General features: G+C 37.7%; 1 protein-coding gene across 1 annotated transcript in view; it reads right to left on the bottom strand.

The window, feature by feature from the left end:
* The window catches only part of LOC115300969 (palladin-like), a 201220-nt gene extending 200746 nt beyond the window's left edge, over positions 1–474 (bottom strand). The window contains exon 1 of the mRNA XM_029950587.1: positions 356–474. The gene's annotated coding sequence lies outside the window, so the exon portion shown is untranslated. The remainder of the gene's footprint in view (positions 1–355) is intronic.
* Positions 475–17887: the final 17413 nt, after the last annotated feature.

Raw genomic sequence — 17887 nt, forward strand, 5'->3', positions numbered from 1 at the left:
GGTTTAAATTAACTACATTCACATTTTCTGTGAAACATAACACATATACAATCTTAACAAATGTTGCTTCCATAACTAAATTTCATCTTTTTGGAGATTAGCTTGCTTATGATTATAAGAGAAAATTGAGTTATTCGACAGTGTAGGTAGAAATAAAGCTTATAGGTCAACCTTCTGTATTATCTGTTTTTGGAAAAATTACAAAATTCCCATTAGCTTTTCTCTCCAAATTAAAGAAAAATCAAGGCATCTTCTAAATAGTGTTATAATTTCAGGCAAAGTATTACATTTTTAGCTTTTTAAAAAAGTTTTAAAAATGTTGCCTTTGTAGTTTATTAAGAAATATCTTACAAACCTTTTCAATCCTTGTTACTCTGAAGACTCTGAAAAGGTGATGGGTTTCAGATGAGCATTTCTTTTCTGTGGGAGCGGAGGTTGGTCTTGCCTATTCATTAGAGACCGCTTAGTCCTTGGTCACTTCGAGGCAACTGTGGCCTCGGGCCTGCATCTGTTCTCTTACTCTACTCAACTATATTTGGTAACTGAACTCATGTTTCAGCAGACTGCCACGATCAGGAATTCCAGCCGTGGGCTGGGAAGCAACCCTGGGTCTGAGGGCTGGGTTCTTAGAAATTAAAGGCACTTAGTGTAGAAAGAACTATATTTATAGATCTAATAAACATAGGATTTACACATATTCCTCTACACTCTGACCTTGTGGCTGGGAATCACCACCTGCCCTTTTAACATATTCTTAATCAATTAAAAGTACAGTATGTGTTTCTAAGCAGAAAAAGTGATCCTCCTAAAGAAACGTTCTTATAATCGTCTGCTCTGTGCATGTAATATTTAGTCATTTGGTAGGTTATCTTAAAATAGTAAATCCAGTTAACTATTTAAAAATTTAGCCACCTGTCAAATGGAGTGGAGAGTCCCACTGCTCTCTTACTTCAAGTTGTTAATTAAAAGTTATTATAGGACTATCATGTGTATTAAAGGCATAGTCAATAGTAAGATTAAGTAGGCATAAACATAACAGGGACTGAATCTTATAAATATTGCTACACTGAGTTTGTAGCTCAATGCCTACAACAATATAAGCATCCAATAAATATTTATAGAAGAATAAATAAATGTTAAATGAATATTTTTTCCGGACAATCATGAACCCTTTTACAGTTGTAAAAGTTTCACAACCATTTTATTACTTATTTGATAAAGGTATCTCATTGTAACATATTCTAATATTTTGAACTTCCAACTAACAAATAGAGCTAACAAGAACAGAAAGCATTTCTGTTGCAAGGTCAAGTACCCTTTGCAACAGAGCTGAGTCTAAGGGGAAAGTAATCACAAAACCTCCCAGTTAAGTTAAGTTGGAAATGAAGCACTGTCTTCCTTTGTCTAAACAATACCATCAGAATCGCCAGTTTCTTACCTAAAGAAGCTTTTTTCTGTTAGTGGAAAACTCATGAAGTTCTGCCTTTGTACTTTTCTTTACAGGCAAAACTGGTCCTTTATAAATCGTTCTTCAAACTGGACACTTTTGTGGGCTGCATCAACCATTATATTTATTAATGTGTTTTTGAAATGTGTATTTATGGGGAAAGACCCTCCGACTGTTGAGATATGTGCATTTGCCTTCTTTTTACTAAAACCCCATAAGATAGTAGTAAAAATCCAAAACGACAGAAATTGGTCTCTAGAAGATGGAAATGGACAACATTGTTAGAAAATCGTTGACATAAAAATGAGTGGTCTAACAACATTAGAAAACTTAAGTGTTTGCAAAAGGATACACCTATGAGAAGCAGTGATTAGCCCCGTAAAGTCCCAGAAAGGCTCAGGAATTGTGGGCGCCAGGTCCTTCCTTGAAAATAATTTTCATTGGCAATTTTGGATATTCCTGGAAGTGACAATAGTTATTGGTTTGAAAAATCCCTAAGGAAGAGTTAGACCCTACTGTCCCATTTCCATTTCAGGAAACCAGGAGACAACTGTTTTCTATACCTGAGGAAGATGGGAGGTATATTCTCTGGAAAATTTAAAACAATCTCTAGCCTTAGGAACACAAAATACAGAAGAAAAGGATGTGGAACTGGCAGAGATTTCTGGGGAGTTGGATTAAAGAAGGGACAGAGGCTTCAACTGTATCAAGTGGTAGATTTCTAAAAAATAGCAATGATGGGGAAAATATGAAAAAATCGTAACATTTGATACATCTTGGTGTGGGTGTTAGTTACATTAATATCCATACTTTTTGTGTTTAAACATGTCCTAATCAAAAATCAAACAGAAGTCTCTGTTGTGTCCCAAGGCAAACTGAATATGGAAGGGATTGTAGGAATCAAAACGTTGTAAACTCTCCATGATATTACCGTAGTTGTGGAAAGAACTGCTGAGATTAACTAGGTAACTTGTTAAAAATGACTTATGTACAACAAATATGTTAATGCTCTTACTAAGATAAATGGATGCTAGACATATAACTCACCCTTCATCTCAATGTTAAAAAAAAATTGTTGCTGTATTAACAGTAAACCAAACAGGAGCCATAAGGATACTTTGTCTCTAGGCCAGAATGTACCTAGCAATGACTTTTGTATACCCCAGATTAATTTTACAATCCCATCTAAAGTGTATGTTGAGGACATGCATACTCATGCTAATATTTTTCTCTTATTTAAAGACTGCATATTTGAGAGATGCTGAAAGTTGATTTTAAAAGTTCTCATCACAAGAAAAAAATTTGTAACTATGTGTGATGATCAATGCTAACTAGATTAATTATGATCATTTTACAATATCTACATATATTGAGTTATTATGTTGTAAATTCCTAAAACTAGTGTTCCTGATGTTATGTGTCAATTATATCTCAGTAAAAATTACCAGAGAGATAAACATTTTTTTAGTTCCTAAAAAAAAGAAGAGATGGGCATGCAATGAAGTAAATGTTCACTGCACAGAATAACAAAAATAGTTATGAATAAATTAATGACTCATTCTTTTTTGTTGTTGTAGAATCATTCACAAATAAAGGAAAATGTAAGTTTCCCCTTCCCCTTTCCAGGAAGGAGAGCCAGATTTTATTATAGTTAGTGTTCCTTTGTCATAAGAAACTTTTTACAGGAATAAAAAGTATAAAATTTCTCAAAGTGATTTTGATTTTCATATGTTATTGAAACAAGCCTATTGAATTATCTACAGGGTAATGAGGGCTAGTCCTTCTAGGAAAAGATGCTGGCTCCAACTGGGGAGAGAGTTGGGTTCTCAGAACCTAGAAGGACAGAGGGGTGGTGGGTTCTGTGGTCAGTGGTGATGGTCATGCAGGGGAGGCCAAGCACCCATTAGTTGTAGGGGCTGAGTGCAGACACCTGGGAACAGGATTAAGCAACATGGCTTTGGGGGCTGTGTCGAAAAAGGTAGATGTCTCTACTTTCTAAAGGTCATGGGGCCTAGAACATAAAGTCTGACCATGAATCTCAGTGGTGAGCATGCTGTTCTACTGACCAGAAGAAGGTCTTTCCCACATGTACCTGGACTTCCTGTACCTAAATCCTGCTACAACACCACTATAATACTAGAGAAGTGATGAAATAGGAAGGAAAAAAACAAAAAGGTAGCTTGTGGTCCTGAGAGTGGCCTCCAAGCTAGATAGGATTCTATTCAAAAAGATACAGAAATGTGACTCTTTTTGTATATTGTGAGGAATGTAGCAAATCATGCTTGTTTTAAAAATATTATAAGAATCTGAAAAACAAACATTCTTTTCCTTAAAAAAGACCCATGGCAAAGTCTCTTAAGTTATTATAACAAGGCTCCATTAGTACCATGGATGAGATTAGTACATAAACAGTGATGCAGTTTCTCCTGCACTTGTATTATTTACCCCCAGAGGCCATTTCTATGTGTACCAAGGTTGGGAAGTGGGGTCAGTGGCCCCTTCGGTGTCTTTCAGTTCAGCTTTCAAATGATTACATTTTTCTTTTTTCTCATAAAAATTCCTCTTTTTTTGAAGTGCTTGATTTGAGGTGCAGCTCCCATTCATGGGTTTTTTTTTTTTTTTTCAATTAAGACTTTGGATCTAGTTGGGCTCTTGATTCTCTTCGAGTGCTTCCATCATCCTGAGTGATGTCAGTATCTATTTGTTTATTTACTCCACAAGTAGCATATTGGTTCTTTGACTTGCTTATTTCTCGTGATCTTCATCTCCATTCTTCTTCTTATAGTTGTTATAAATGGACCTGTTCCATTTCTCAAATCATGTGTCAGTTATCTACTGTTTCATAACAAATTACTGAAAAAAGTGGTGTCTTAAGACAATAAATATTTATTATTTCACACAATTTCTGTGTGTCAGGAACCAGTAGGGTCTTAGCTTTGTGATCCTGGATTGGGGTATCAAGAGATTGCAATCAAGATGTCTCCCAGGGCTTCCTTAGTCTGAGAGCATGATTTGGGCTGGAGATCTACTTCCAGGGTGGCTCACTCACATGCCTAGAAAGTTACAGCTATGTCGGAAGGAGACTTGTGGGCTTCTCCATGTCATTGCTTGAGTTTCCTTACATCATGGCAGCTAGATTCCTCTGGAATTAATGATTCAAGAAAGAGCAAGATGTAAGTCACAATACAATGTCTTTTATGACCTAGCCTTGGAGGTCACATTCTATCTTTTCTGCAATATCCTTTGGTTACACATCAGCACTACTCAAGGTGGGAGGGACTTCACAGGGGCATACTAATTGTGAGATCACTGGTGGTCATCTTGCAGGCTCTCTAACACTCCTTTATTCCACTGGATACACTTGCATGCTCCATTTTTAAAACTGTAAACTTTCATCCTCCAGACCACTCACTCAGTGACTCCACTGACTTTTCTTCTTTTCTGAGCCTTCCAGCCTATCCACTCTATTTTCATGTTATTGATCAATCTGCCTTTCAGTTTCAGATTAATTAAGGGCATGGTATGTTTTAGTGCACTGGTTTACAAATGTCCTTTTAGAAGAGCAGACAAAGAATAGGTAAAGATAATCAAAACTTCTTTGATGAAAAGGGTTTGAAAAGGAGTGTGCAGATGTGCTCCTGCATCCTTCCTTAACCTTTACTCCCCTGGTGGCCCAGGAAGCTCTGGAAAGCCTCTGACTCTCAAGGAGCTGGCCTATTTACCTCCACTTCTGAACACTTCACTCCCTCATTCCTGGCATTCTCTATCAGAAAGTAAGGATCATGGAACAACAAATAAAATAGTAATTGAGAAATCTGATCAAGAAACAAACTAAACATTGAGGTATAAAATGTTCTGTTTAACACAGAATTGTCCTAATGAGTCACTTATTGGCCTATCTGCTGATTGTGGTGTGTTTCTTTTTTTTTCTGTGTGGTTTTTTTTTTTTTTTTTTTGTGAGACAGAGACAGAGAGAGACAGCACAAGCAGGGGAGGGTCAGAGAGAGAGGGACACACAGAATCTGAAGGAGGCTCCAGGCTCTGAGCAAGCAGTCAGCACAAAGTCCCACCCAGGGCTCGAACCCAGGAACCAGGAGGTCATGACCTGAACCAAAGCCGGACGTTTAACGGACTAAGCCACCCGGGCGCCCCGATTGTGGTGTGTTTCAAACCATGATGTCTTCCTACTTCCTTCTCTTACTTTGTTTCTGGCTTGGATGCATGCCCCAGAATCAGGTATGCCCCCAAAGACTTGTTGGATTAAATGTTATTTCCATCTATCTCTTACATAGTTCCATTATATTATAGCCGACGGCCATGATGTAAGGAAACTCAAACAATGATCTGGAGACAGTAACCCTCAGATGTGTGCCTCATGAACTTTATTTTATAAACTGTGGTTAAATCTGCCACACATGTGTAGCCGAAGCTCGTAGGAGGTCTTTTGATCATATGCTTCTGTAATCAAGATATTTGCAAATCTGTGTATGTGCACAAAAATGAAAAGAGAAAAATAATTTTATCATGACAGTAATAAAAGTAGAGTTGTGTGAGAATAGATTTCATAATCCATGTTTTTATATGAGTATTTGGGCACTATTATAAACCTTATCTGAAATAATTTCATTTTCAACTTGGTTTATAGGGTCCAAGTATAAAAGTTTTATTCTTTTGGGATTAAAAACAGCTTTTGTTGAATTTAAGCAAACTAAGTTTAACATTTCTTTATAAAGACAATAACATAGATATCAAAATGAATAAAGAGAGAAAAGTATAGATTGGTGTTTTGTGGGTTTTTTATTTTTTGAGAGACAGAGAGAGACAGCACGAGCAGGGGAGGGTAAAAGAGAGAGGAAGATACAGAATCCGAAGCAGGCTCCAGGCTCTGAGCTAGCTGTCAGCACAGAGCCCTATGCGGGGCTTGAACCCATGAACCATAAGATCATGACCTGAGTCGAAGCTGGACGCTTAACTGACTGAGCCACCCAGGCGCCCCTAGATTGGTGTTATGAATAGTAATATAAAATCTGGAAAACTTTTTAGTAAAAAGAACTCAATAGTATATTAAAAGAATATAGCATGGCCAATTGGGTTTTATATTAACATCTGATGATCTAACACTTAATTCCCATATTAGTAAGTCAAAAGAGAAAAGTTATGTGGCTATCTCCATAGATTGTTAATGAGTCTTTGTGCAAAATTTAACATCCACCCTCAATTAAACAACAACAACAACAACAACAACAAACCTTTACAATACCATAAAGAAAAGAATTGGAAGACCTGATTTTGTAACAATTCTTTATAAAAATAATGTATAAGTGTCATATAATTTCAATTAAAACAACTTTTTTTTTGGTGGAACTAGTAAAACAGATATAGTGTTTACCTAGAAGAATTAGCATGGTGAAATATCCAGAATAATTGTTAGAAAAGAAATAGTATTAGAGGCGGAGCCTTTCACGAGTGCTGGAGTACTAAGAAATTCCTTATGGAAAACAATAAGGAATAGGATAAAGGGTTAAATGGAATGACCGATCTTATTCTTGTATAGGAAGGATATTACATTGAAATGGCAGCATATATTAAATAACTACACGTATTTTGGTCTATTTCTCAGTCTTGTTCAATTTCACAGATCTGCCCGATAGTTTAAGGAACTCGGTTCCTAGTTCACTTCATTCAGCAGAATAAAAGTTGCTTAAGCTCACTAACTGGACAGAAAGGAATGTAGAATGAATAAGCGTGCAGTTATGAGACTCTAGTAAAGACAGAATTAGGATAAAAACAGTATACACAACATCATCATACATATCTCTGTATAATTATATCTATATCTATGTCTTTAATTTCTCTTACTTCACTGGCATATGAAGCATAGGACTTTACTCCAATGTGCATGTATTGCTACCTCTAAAAATGGCATCAGAGTGGGGCTCCTGGGTGGCTCAGTCAAGTGTCCAACTCTTTTTTTTCAGAGAGAGTTTATTTGTCCATCTTGAAAGAGAGAGCATATGCAGGGAGGGGGAGAGAGAGAAAGAGAGAGAGAGAAAATCCCAAGCAGGATCTGCACAGTATGGAGTTTCACGTGGGACTGGAACCCACAAACTGTGAGATCATGACCTGAACTGAAATCAAGAGTCATATGCTCAACCGACTAAGTGTTGAACATTTAAAAAAAATTTTAATGTTTATTTTTGAGAGACAGAGAGAGACAGAGACAGCATGAGTGGAGGAGGAACAGAGAACGAGAGAGACATGGACTCTCACGTGGGCTCCAGGCTCCAAGCTGTCAGCACAGAGCCTGCCAGGGGCTTGAAGTCACAAACGGTTGAGATCATGACCTGAGCGAAAGTCAGATGCTTAACTAATTGAGCCATCCACGTGTCCTCCTAAGAGTCCAACTCTTGATTTCAGCTCAGGTCATGATCTCATGGTTCGTGAGTTTGAGCCCCACCCCACGTCAGGCTCTGCCCTGGCAGTACTGAGTCTGCTTTGGAGTCTCTCTCTCTCTCCCTTTCTCTCTGCCCCTCCCTTGCTCTGGCTCTCCCGCTCTCTCTCAAAATAAAAAATTAAACTTATAAAAATGGCATCAGAGGGAAAAATTGGCATCAGAGATTATCTTGACCATTACTGTTTTACTCATTGGTTTTCTTTAGTAATAATAATTATGGAAAAGATATTCCAAATATACTATTAAATGAAACAAGCACATTTTATATTAGTTATTGTACCTGGAAGATAAAATTAAAAAACCTTTTTTCCTTTTTGTATTTCAAATTTGTATGTGCTTGAATTATACTTAATTTAAAAATTAAGACAAAAATTAACTATATAATGAGCTTACAGTCATTTTAGTCTTTTAAAATCCTTTTTTCACTGATGAGTCTACTACAGAGTAAATTTTTTTTGAAGTCTTTCATGTCGAAACTGGAGCATAATTAATCAAAGAAAATTTGAATCCAGTATATTTTAATTCAGACAGTTAAAGTTCATTGACTTTAAATATCTTAAATAAGATTTCTTCTAACCTTGGTCAGCTTTTGCCTGCTGGTTGGCAAATCATCAGAGCCATTTATAAATGGACCGTATTCTGCATATATGAACATTCAACTTCATCTGGCTAACTTTAAATGTCACAGCCTTTAGATGGTAGCTACACTTGTGGTGAGCACAGCGTTATGTATAAACCTGTTGAATCACTACATTGTACACCTGAAACTAATGTAACACTGAGTTTTAACTACAGTTTTAAAAATAAGTCATAATCTTTTGACCCGGTCTGTCCTAGATCCACTTTGAGAACATAATCTTAACTACAGGAAAGGCTTTATGTAAAAATGCTTCAATTTCACACTGTTTATAATAGCAAAACTTAAATCCAATTTATGGAACAGCTTAGTCATGGAATTATGAAGTAGCCATAAAAACTGAGCTTTCTAAAATGCTTATAACAACTAAAAATGCTCATTATATTATGCTAAGGGAAAAAGAAAGAAAACCAATAGTCTTTATAGTTTGACCATAACTTAAACTTAAGAACATTTGCATGGCTGAAAATTTTAATGGTTCAAACAGACTTGGGTTGATATTAAAAAAAAATGAATACCTCACCAAACTATGAAGTCATTTCGGTTTTTTTTTTTTCTCCATTAGAAGGGAAAGACAAAGCCATCAAAATAATTGGTTATTTAAAACTGGCTTTGAGACTCATTTGATCTAAATAAAAACTAACAGCCTTCCGTTTCCCTTAAAGTTTGCATTTTAAATGCCTCATGGAGATATTTAGTGAGGGAATATTAAGCTTGGAAGTGCTCACTGCCAGACAACTAGGGACAGCTGGAAAACAATTTCAGAAGCTGCTTACCAAAGAAAGTCTAATGTGGAAGGGTGTGGCTGTCATTCCCTGGGAAAACAGAAAGGAAGGAAGAATATGACAAAGGAGGAAATCAGCTGTTAGACCAAAGGAGGATTTAAACACTGAAAAAATGCCAGCCGTTGAAGACAGTTGCTCTGTCACACAAAATCCTGAGGTCTGTCCATCCTCTACTTCTGTTGGCCTAGCAATTTCCTCAGCTCTTGCTATTTTGGGAAGGAATTTCCACAGAGCTGGCATTTCTTCAGCCCCTGAGGTTGCCTCTGATTGACTGATCAACAGGTGTTGAAAAAGCCTGTGGCAGAAATATCACAGACCCAGGGCGCTCGTCTGACTTCTGTAACTGACTGTAGCTTTGCTTGAGTGGATCGTTGCTCTATCAAGGAGCCTTCCTGTAAGACAAAACCTAAACAAATTATTTATGACACTTATAGGTAACTGCTTTTCTACACACACAGCATATGTATTTGTTAATACCGTATGTATTGATAATTTAGAAATTAAATATTATACTGATGATTATACAACTAAAATCTAAATATGATAGAGAATGAACTTTTCAAAAAATTGTTGTAGACATTATAACCCTAAAAAATATTGAACTACCTTGACTTAGTTTTGTCTTGCAAGCAAATTGTCAGAAAAGCTATGAGAACAATGGTCATATCAGTAGCATGGAAAAATAAACAACAAAAAAAGAAAAGAAAACATATATAAAGTACTAGGTTGTCAAACACTTAATTGATTACCCCATTTTTATGCTAAATTTTATTTGATTTTTTTTCTTTAAATTTTTTCCAAAGCAAAAGAAACATGTGTACATGGATCATCATTTCAAGTTTCAATAAAGATAAGAAAATTTTAAAAAGGCCCAAAATTTCAGTGTATTTACCATGACATAACTTCCTATTGTATTCAGAGTTAATCTCTGGGGTCTGACAGAATCCACCTCCTCACTTCATCTTTGTGACTTTATTTTCTCCTATTCACCCTGATCTTTTAGCTTCAGCCACATCGACCAGACCCTTCCGCTGTTTCTTGAACCCATGGGGCTCATTCAACTTTAGAGTTTGGCTGTCTCTCAGTCAGGCATGGTGTTTCCCAGATTACAGAATGGTGGGACCCCTTACTTCCTTCAGATCTCCAGTCAGTCACCTTAGCAGAGCTTTCCCTGTCTTTAACTTTTCTCTATCAGTATTTTATATCCCCTCTTCCTTTTTTTTATAGCTTATCTTTAACACAATGCTTTTTTTACTTCTCTTAGTATTTAAAAATTTTTTTAAATGTTTTATTTATTTTTGAGAGAGAGAGAGAGAGAGAGAGAGAGAGAGAGAGAGAGAGAGAGGGCGTGAGCAGGGGAGGGTCATTGAGAGAGGGAGCCATAGAATCCGAAGCAGGCTCCAGGCTCTGAGCTAGCTGTCAGCACAGAGCCCCATGTGGAGCTCAAACCCAGGAACCATGAGATCCTGACCTGAGCCGAAGTCCAATGCTTGACCGACTGAGCCACCCAGGTGCCCCACTTCTCTTAGTATTGTTTATATTGTCCACTAGAACATAAGCTGTGAAGAAAGAGGTTTTATATTTTGCTTACTGTTTCATTATTAGTATATGAAAAATGCCTGGGACATACTAGATCCTTCATAAATATAAGTTTAGTGAATGCCTAAAAGGGAATGACTAGAAAGTTATGATGTGTGAATGCAACTGGTTGATACTACTGTTAACCACTCATCTGCCTCATAATTCACCAAGGACATGGTATTTAGTGCTCCATTCAGGGTTCCCAGCATTTACTGAAGAGAATAATATCTGTACCCTATTGCTTTGTTCTTGGCTTCTTTAAACAAACAAACAAAACAACAACAAAGAGCTCATTTAATTCTTTAACAACACTTTAAGTTAGGCCTTATTATCCCTGTTTTACACATGAGAAATTGAGGCTTATTAACTAGAATTCACCATGTTGCAGCTAATATACAATGGAATTGGTATTAGATCATGTGAATCAAAATATTCATTTGTCACCATGAAGCTGTGGTGTTTGGGAGGTCTAAAAAGAGATGAAATATGAATAGGCAGATCTAATCTGAAAGTAATAGAGCAATGTTAATGGATTTTAAGTCAGGGAGTGACAATTAGGTTTACATGCTAGAGAAATTACTCTGGCAGTAGACTAGAAAATGAAATGGAGAGAACACGCTGGAGCCAGGAAGTGAATAGATGGTTGCAATAAGCCAGACGACAAAGCATGAAGCTCACCAGTCAATGGAAAATGTGATGGAAAAGAGAATATATAATTTAGATTCGTCATGAGCTAGAACTCACTGAGGGTGGAGGGAAGTGAGGAACCAACAATGGCTTCCAGGTTTCCTACTTGACTAGTAAGAAATATATAATGGTGACATTAATCCTGATTAGGCTTAGAAGAAGAAGCACAGATTTGGAAGAGGATAGTATAGCTGAAATCAAGAGATACTGGCATGAAATCTCGAATATTGCCAAGATGTTAGTAAGTCAGTACTGAGCAGTGTTGTTTGGATTTGGCCAACCAATAGATCATCAGTGGTAAAGTTTGGCAGATGAGCGGTAGGGCAGATTCTGGTCTAAAGGTAGCCCAGGTCAATTATCTTTAGGTATTTGAAAGGACAAAATTGAGATGGTGAACGTATAGTCCTGTGAGATATCATGATGGAAAGGGAGAGATGGAATAGGGCATGAGCTCATTCCTATCATTGTTGCAAGGATGAAAGTGACTTGATTATTTTAATAGAATGGATGATAAATGCCAGTTATACTGAATTTCCTGTTTCTGCTGTAACAAATCACCACAAACTCATTGGCTTAAAATGCATACATTTGTGCTTTAATTTTTTTTGATTCTTTTATAATTTTGTAAGTCAAAAGCCTAAAATGAAGGTCTTAGCAGGGCTGTGTTATTTCTGAGGACTTCAAGGTGGAAAATATATCCTTACCTTTTCCAGCTCCTAGAGGGTGCCCGTATTCCTTGGCTTGTGACATCCCCCTCCATCTATAAGCCAGCAGCAATGTCTTCTCTTCCCTCTGACCTCCTCTCTCTCTAAGGATTCTTGAAATTACATTGAGTCCACCCTCAACAATCCAGGAGAATATCTCCATCTCAAAATTCTTAATCACATATTTAAATTCCCTTTTGCCATGTAAGTTACATTTACGGTTCTGAGGATTAGGACATGGACGTCTTTGGGAACACAATATTCACCCTACCACACCAGTAGTCTGATTAATGATATGGGACAGATTAATGATATGATTAAAGGATAATGGAGTGAGATTCTTGAGAAAGCTGGAGTCAATCAAATCCAAATCAAAGGAGGGTAGTTGTTTTGTGTACGGAGCACCATATGATCTTCTCAGACTAAGTAAGGATATAGAGCGGAAGGTCAGAGAGTTGAGAGGATTCTCTTTGATAATGGATATACATGCTGAGGGGATTTCAAGAGAACAGTAAAGTGCTGTAGAGTTTTAAGGACCACTATAAAAAATAGGGGAATCATGGTCATAAACAATAAATGTGAGGTGAAAACTATTAGGCAATTTCTCTCAATGTTCTGGCACAGGAGAAGGATGGTTCGATTGGTCCAGGTTATCAGATTGCAGGTACAGAGGAAAGACACAGGATGAAGCAGTTGAGCGTGTTAATGAGAGAAAGGCTGAGTGACTGCTCGTGTAGCTGAGTCTAAGAGGCAAAAGTTTGAGGCTGAGACTGGGAGCAAGGGGGGAGAATGGACTATTAAAATGGAAGAGAAACATATCAATTTTGAGTCGAGCTTTGTGTCTTGTGTACTATCTTGGTGTGGAAAGCAGAAAGAGTGGAGTTAACATTTAGGGAATCCCCCACGCAATAAAGTCTATCATAAAAGACAAAACAACCAGAGACTATCCTTTACACTAAGAATCTGGAGGACTGATGTCAGTAATAGTAAAGAAAAAAATCAAAATTAAATCCTATGTGCTTTGGGTGGAGTGCTAACGCAGTAGGATTTAAAGCCCTTTGCCAGATAATTTAACAGACACAGAGAATGTTGTGCTTAAGCAAAAATATTTAGGGTTAGATCAAATTTCAAAATCCTTGCTACCATTAACCAGCTGTAGGACCCTGCATATATAATTTCACCTCTCTAAGCCTCATTTACCTCATCCATAAAATGGCAACAATAATAGCGTGTACTTCATGGTTATTTTTGTGATGATTAAATGTGATCGTAATATATAGTGAGGGCTTACCATATGGCCTAGAATACAAAAGAGCTCAGTAAATGCTTTCACAATAAAGGCTAATCTTCTGCTGCTAGCAAATGTGTTCCTATGCTACATGAGTCCAGTAAGCACCAGATACTTGTGAACTGACATATTATGATTTCATGACTTAATCATTAGTCAAGTTTCAAATTCCTTTGTTTTCTCCATATAATCATCACTGACAAGACACGACTATTTTGATCAAAACCACAAAACCTCACAGAAGTGATCAATGCCTCTATCTCCTTTTAAAAATAACTTGATATATGGGCTTCTCAGAAGAAACCTTTTTCTGGGCTCTTACCATTGTGGACAAGTCACAGCTTCTTTGAAGATAAAACTGCTAACTTCCAATTCTTTCTGTTTCCTACCCAACTCCACTACTGGGGCCCTCACCACCACCCTGAATTCCAACATATACTGATGTGCACAACATCACGGAATTAGGTGCTTGGAGCATTAAATGGCAAAAACAGGTTGGGGTGACACCCCAACCTCAAATGTGAATAGTTGCCATGACAAAAATGGACATTTTCCCTCTCAATTTAAATTTTTTGTGGTGTATTTCTGGCATTACAAATGTTCACAGTGGACAGTAATAGAATTTGAAATTTTTCAGAGATGAAATTCTTATGACAGAAACTCAAAGTCTTTTTACTCCATTTTTTACAAAAATGTTTATTTTGAGAGAGAAAGAGAATGAGAGATAGGGGAGGGACAGAGAGAGAGGGAGACAGAGACTCCCAAGCTGTCAGCACAGATCTTAGGAACCATGAGACCACCCCCTGAGCTGGAATAAAGAGCGGAGGCTTACCCTGCCTGGTCACCTCCTCCTCTTCTACTCCCATTTATAAGTACCCAGCACCCACATAGAATAGGAAAACGCCACACCTCACGTGAAGTTTCAGTCCTCAGTGTCCAGCATTTAATTCCTCAGCCTCTTCATTGTCCTTAACCTGTCATGTTTAGATTTCCAGATTTTTCTGCCTACATTCCTTTTATATTTATACCCATGTCCCACAGATCACTTTCACCTCTGCTACCTCCTTGAAGTTCTCAGTATAACCCACTGGGTGAGCTGACCTATGAATCCTGGACCGATATCCTGAGCATGGTAACTGGGGAAAATGAAACTCCAAAAGCTCCAGAATGAAGGGAAAAAAGAAAAACAAACAAACAAACAAACAAACAAACAAACCCAGAAACTCCCATCCCTAGTACAAAAGACTGAACAAGTTTGAAGCTCTGGTCCAGGCTCTCCCTGGAGCTTCTCCTCCCTGCTTGGTGCTCTGTTCCCTTTACCTCACTTCCTCCCCGAAGGCACCCCAGAACTCTTCAGGTCATGGTGAGGAGTTGGGGGGGGCTGGGGTGGGGTAGGGCTCCCCATGAGCTGGTGGGAGGGTCAAGATAAAGGGTGTTCCTAGGGATGGGCCTGCAACAGAAATGTCCCACGGGGTTCTCTTATCATCTTTGCCTCTGGACAGACTGAACACGGAGGTGGCCCTCAGCTGCTCTGGGGACTTTGTGGGGCGAGGTGGGGGATCTGGGGGCACCCACTAGGAGAGTGAAGTCCCCAGGAGGCAAGTCTGGAGAAATACAGAGCAAAGGGGTGCCCATGAAGAGTGTGGGGTCTGGAGTCTGAAGGAGAGGGGCAAGTGTTCAGGCTTCTAAGGGGTCCTCTTCAAAGAAAGGGTGCCGGGATCTGTGGCTTTGAGGAGAAACTAAGGGAGGTTGGGTCTGAACACAACCAATAAAACCTAGACATTGATAGCAGCAAGCAGCTTCCTCTTCCGGTCCTGGACATAGATCTTTTCATTGCGGAAATGAGCTTTTATCTCCCTCTTGCTTCCTTGTGTTTACAAAGTTGCATTTATAAATTCATATTTAATTTCCCAAGGTTTTCCATAATCAAAGAAGGTCACATCAGCTGTGAAGGGGCCTTGAGAATAGTGAGAGCGCCTAACAACCTTTTCTAGAAGGAGCGGAGCAGAGATCACCACCGGCAGAAGCAGTTCCTTTAAAGGTAGAATTAGAGGTTCAGAAGATAACACGGAGGTAACAAAGATCTTCCTGGTTTTGAGTAGTTTCCCTGAGAGCCATAGCGTATCAGTCCATGAATCTCGGGCTTGTGTAAGGATGCAGGTCTGATTCAGGTTTCCCCTCTGACCTTGAAGACCAGCTAACACCATTAACATTTCTGGGGGCAGGCCTAAAGATGGAGGTTAAGACTAGTCACGCCCTACGTGAGGGTCCCGGGTCCACTCTGTGATTGGTTAAAGTTACTGTCAATGATATGATGCTATAATGATTGGACCCCTGTACCTGTGTCACAATTTCCTGTAACTCCCCTTCCCAAACTCATAAAAGGCCCTGCCCCATCATGTTCGGGACTAGCTCCATGTGGATCCAGTGTGTTGTTGAAGTCTGTGAGCCCGAGTTTAGGCTGGCCGGGACTAAATTTGTAACAAAGCCCTTTGCTTTTGCATGCATGCTTCGGCCTCCCTGGCGGTCTCTGGTTTTTGGGGGCGATATTAAAATCTGGGTATAACACTTGCAGTTTGAAGATTAGTAAAAGAAAAGAGGTACTGGTAGTTGAGTGTGCTAAAATGATTTGAGGGGGAATTTCAGCTTCCAAAGTCCTTGCCTCTCTGCTGTATCCAAAGCTATTGGAAATTGTTTGGGATGTACCCTGCCTGGTATTCTACTCAGAAAAAAGTTTATGTATCTATAGTTTCTATCTATCTATCTATCTATCTATCTATCTATCTATCTATCTATCATCTATCTATCTATCTATCATCTATCTATCCATCCATCTATCTATCTCTATCATCTATCTACTCACCCATCCATTTTCTTCCAAGTACCATCATGTGGGGGTTAGAGCTTCAAGATATGAATTTGGGAAGATATAAACATTCAGTCCTCAACATCATCTTTGGATGCTATTTCTGGACTCCTTGTAAGAAAAAAAGAATGCTAGAAATAGCATACTTACTTCTTTTTCCATCATGCTGTTCTTTTTATGTTTCCTAAATTGGTTAGTAATATTGGTCGTTTTATATTGTCAATATTTAAAATATTTACATTGCATTTTCTGGATAAATTAAGTTCATTGCTATTTTCCTCTATATTGAGTCTAAAACTTAAAAAAAAACAATAAAAGTCACTTAGAGCATTCTAGCTATATACATATTCATTATGGAGTCAAGTTTTGATTAGCCCCAAATAGTAGGAAATGTATTGTATATCACTAAAAGCTTGCTTATTGTGGAATTTTCAAAGCATTAAAGGACATGTGTCAGAGCAGTCAGTGTTGATTATAAAAGAGCTTACTTAAATCAGCTCCAACTGTGTCCATGTTCTCTTTAAGCAATTTATGTATTAACATATTTTATCTTGACAGTGACTCTAAGACAGTAATACTATTCCAAATTTGCAGATGGGGGAATTGAAGCAAAGAGAGAGTAAGCCACTTGCCTCAGTTCATACAACCTATTAGATGGAGAACTAAGAATTCACTTCAGTCCAGACATCCTGGCTTCAGACTTCATGCTCTCATTTGCCTTACTGTACTGCTTCTCATTTCTATTCCTCCATAGCTAAATTGTCTATTTGGTAGATTTTAGATTTTCCCTTTATTTTTGGTGCACTGAAATTTTACCAGGATGTATCTAGTTGTAGGTTTCTTTTTTTTCCATTGCCTTGTTTTAAAAAAACTTTCAAAATCTAGGGACTCATATCTTTTTTTAACCCTGGGTCAGTCCTCTTGAATTACATTTTCTCATATTATATTTTTTGATTACTTTTGTCACTCATTTTGGTATCCCACTTAAATGGGTTATAGATTTCAGTCTATCCTTCAAATGTCCAAATGTTTCCCTGGTTTCTACTTTTTTGTCTTTTCCTCTGTATTTTGGGAGATTTCTGGACTCTATCTCTTAGGTGACCAACTTGGGACTCAATTTTATTTTTCAGTAAACTATTTTATATCTATAATCATATTTGTACTTTTCAAGAGCACTTTCTTCTTCCTGTATTTTTTCTTTTCAGTAGCAGTATATTCTACTTCCTAAATTCAGTATCTTTTTGTTTCTCTCTGAGAATAGTAGTTGGAATTTTCTATAGTTCTTTTCTGACCTCTATACTGTCTCTTTTCTTAAAAAATAGGTGTTTTTAAGTCTGTTTATTTATTTTGCTTATCTTCATTTTTGGTGTTTATTTTCTATCTGATCATTTTTTCTGTCTGATGATCCTTTTATATTCATATTATAGATAAATGCAGT

This window comes from Suricata suricatta, chromosome 1 (assembly GCF_006229205.1).
Source record: "Suricata suricatta isolate VVHF042 chromosome 1, meerkat_22Aug2017_6uvM2_HiC, whole genome shotgun sequence".
Classification (NCBI taxonomy): Eukaryota; Metazoa; Chordata; class Mammalia; order Carnivora; family Herpestidae; genus Suricata; species Suricata suricatta.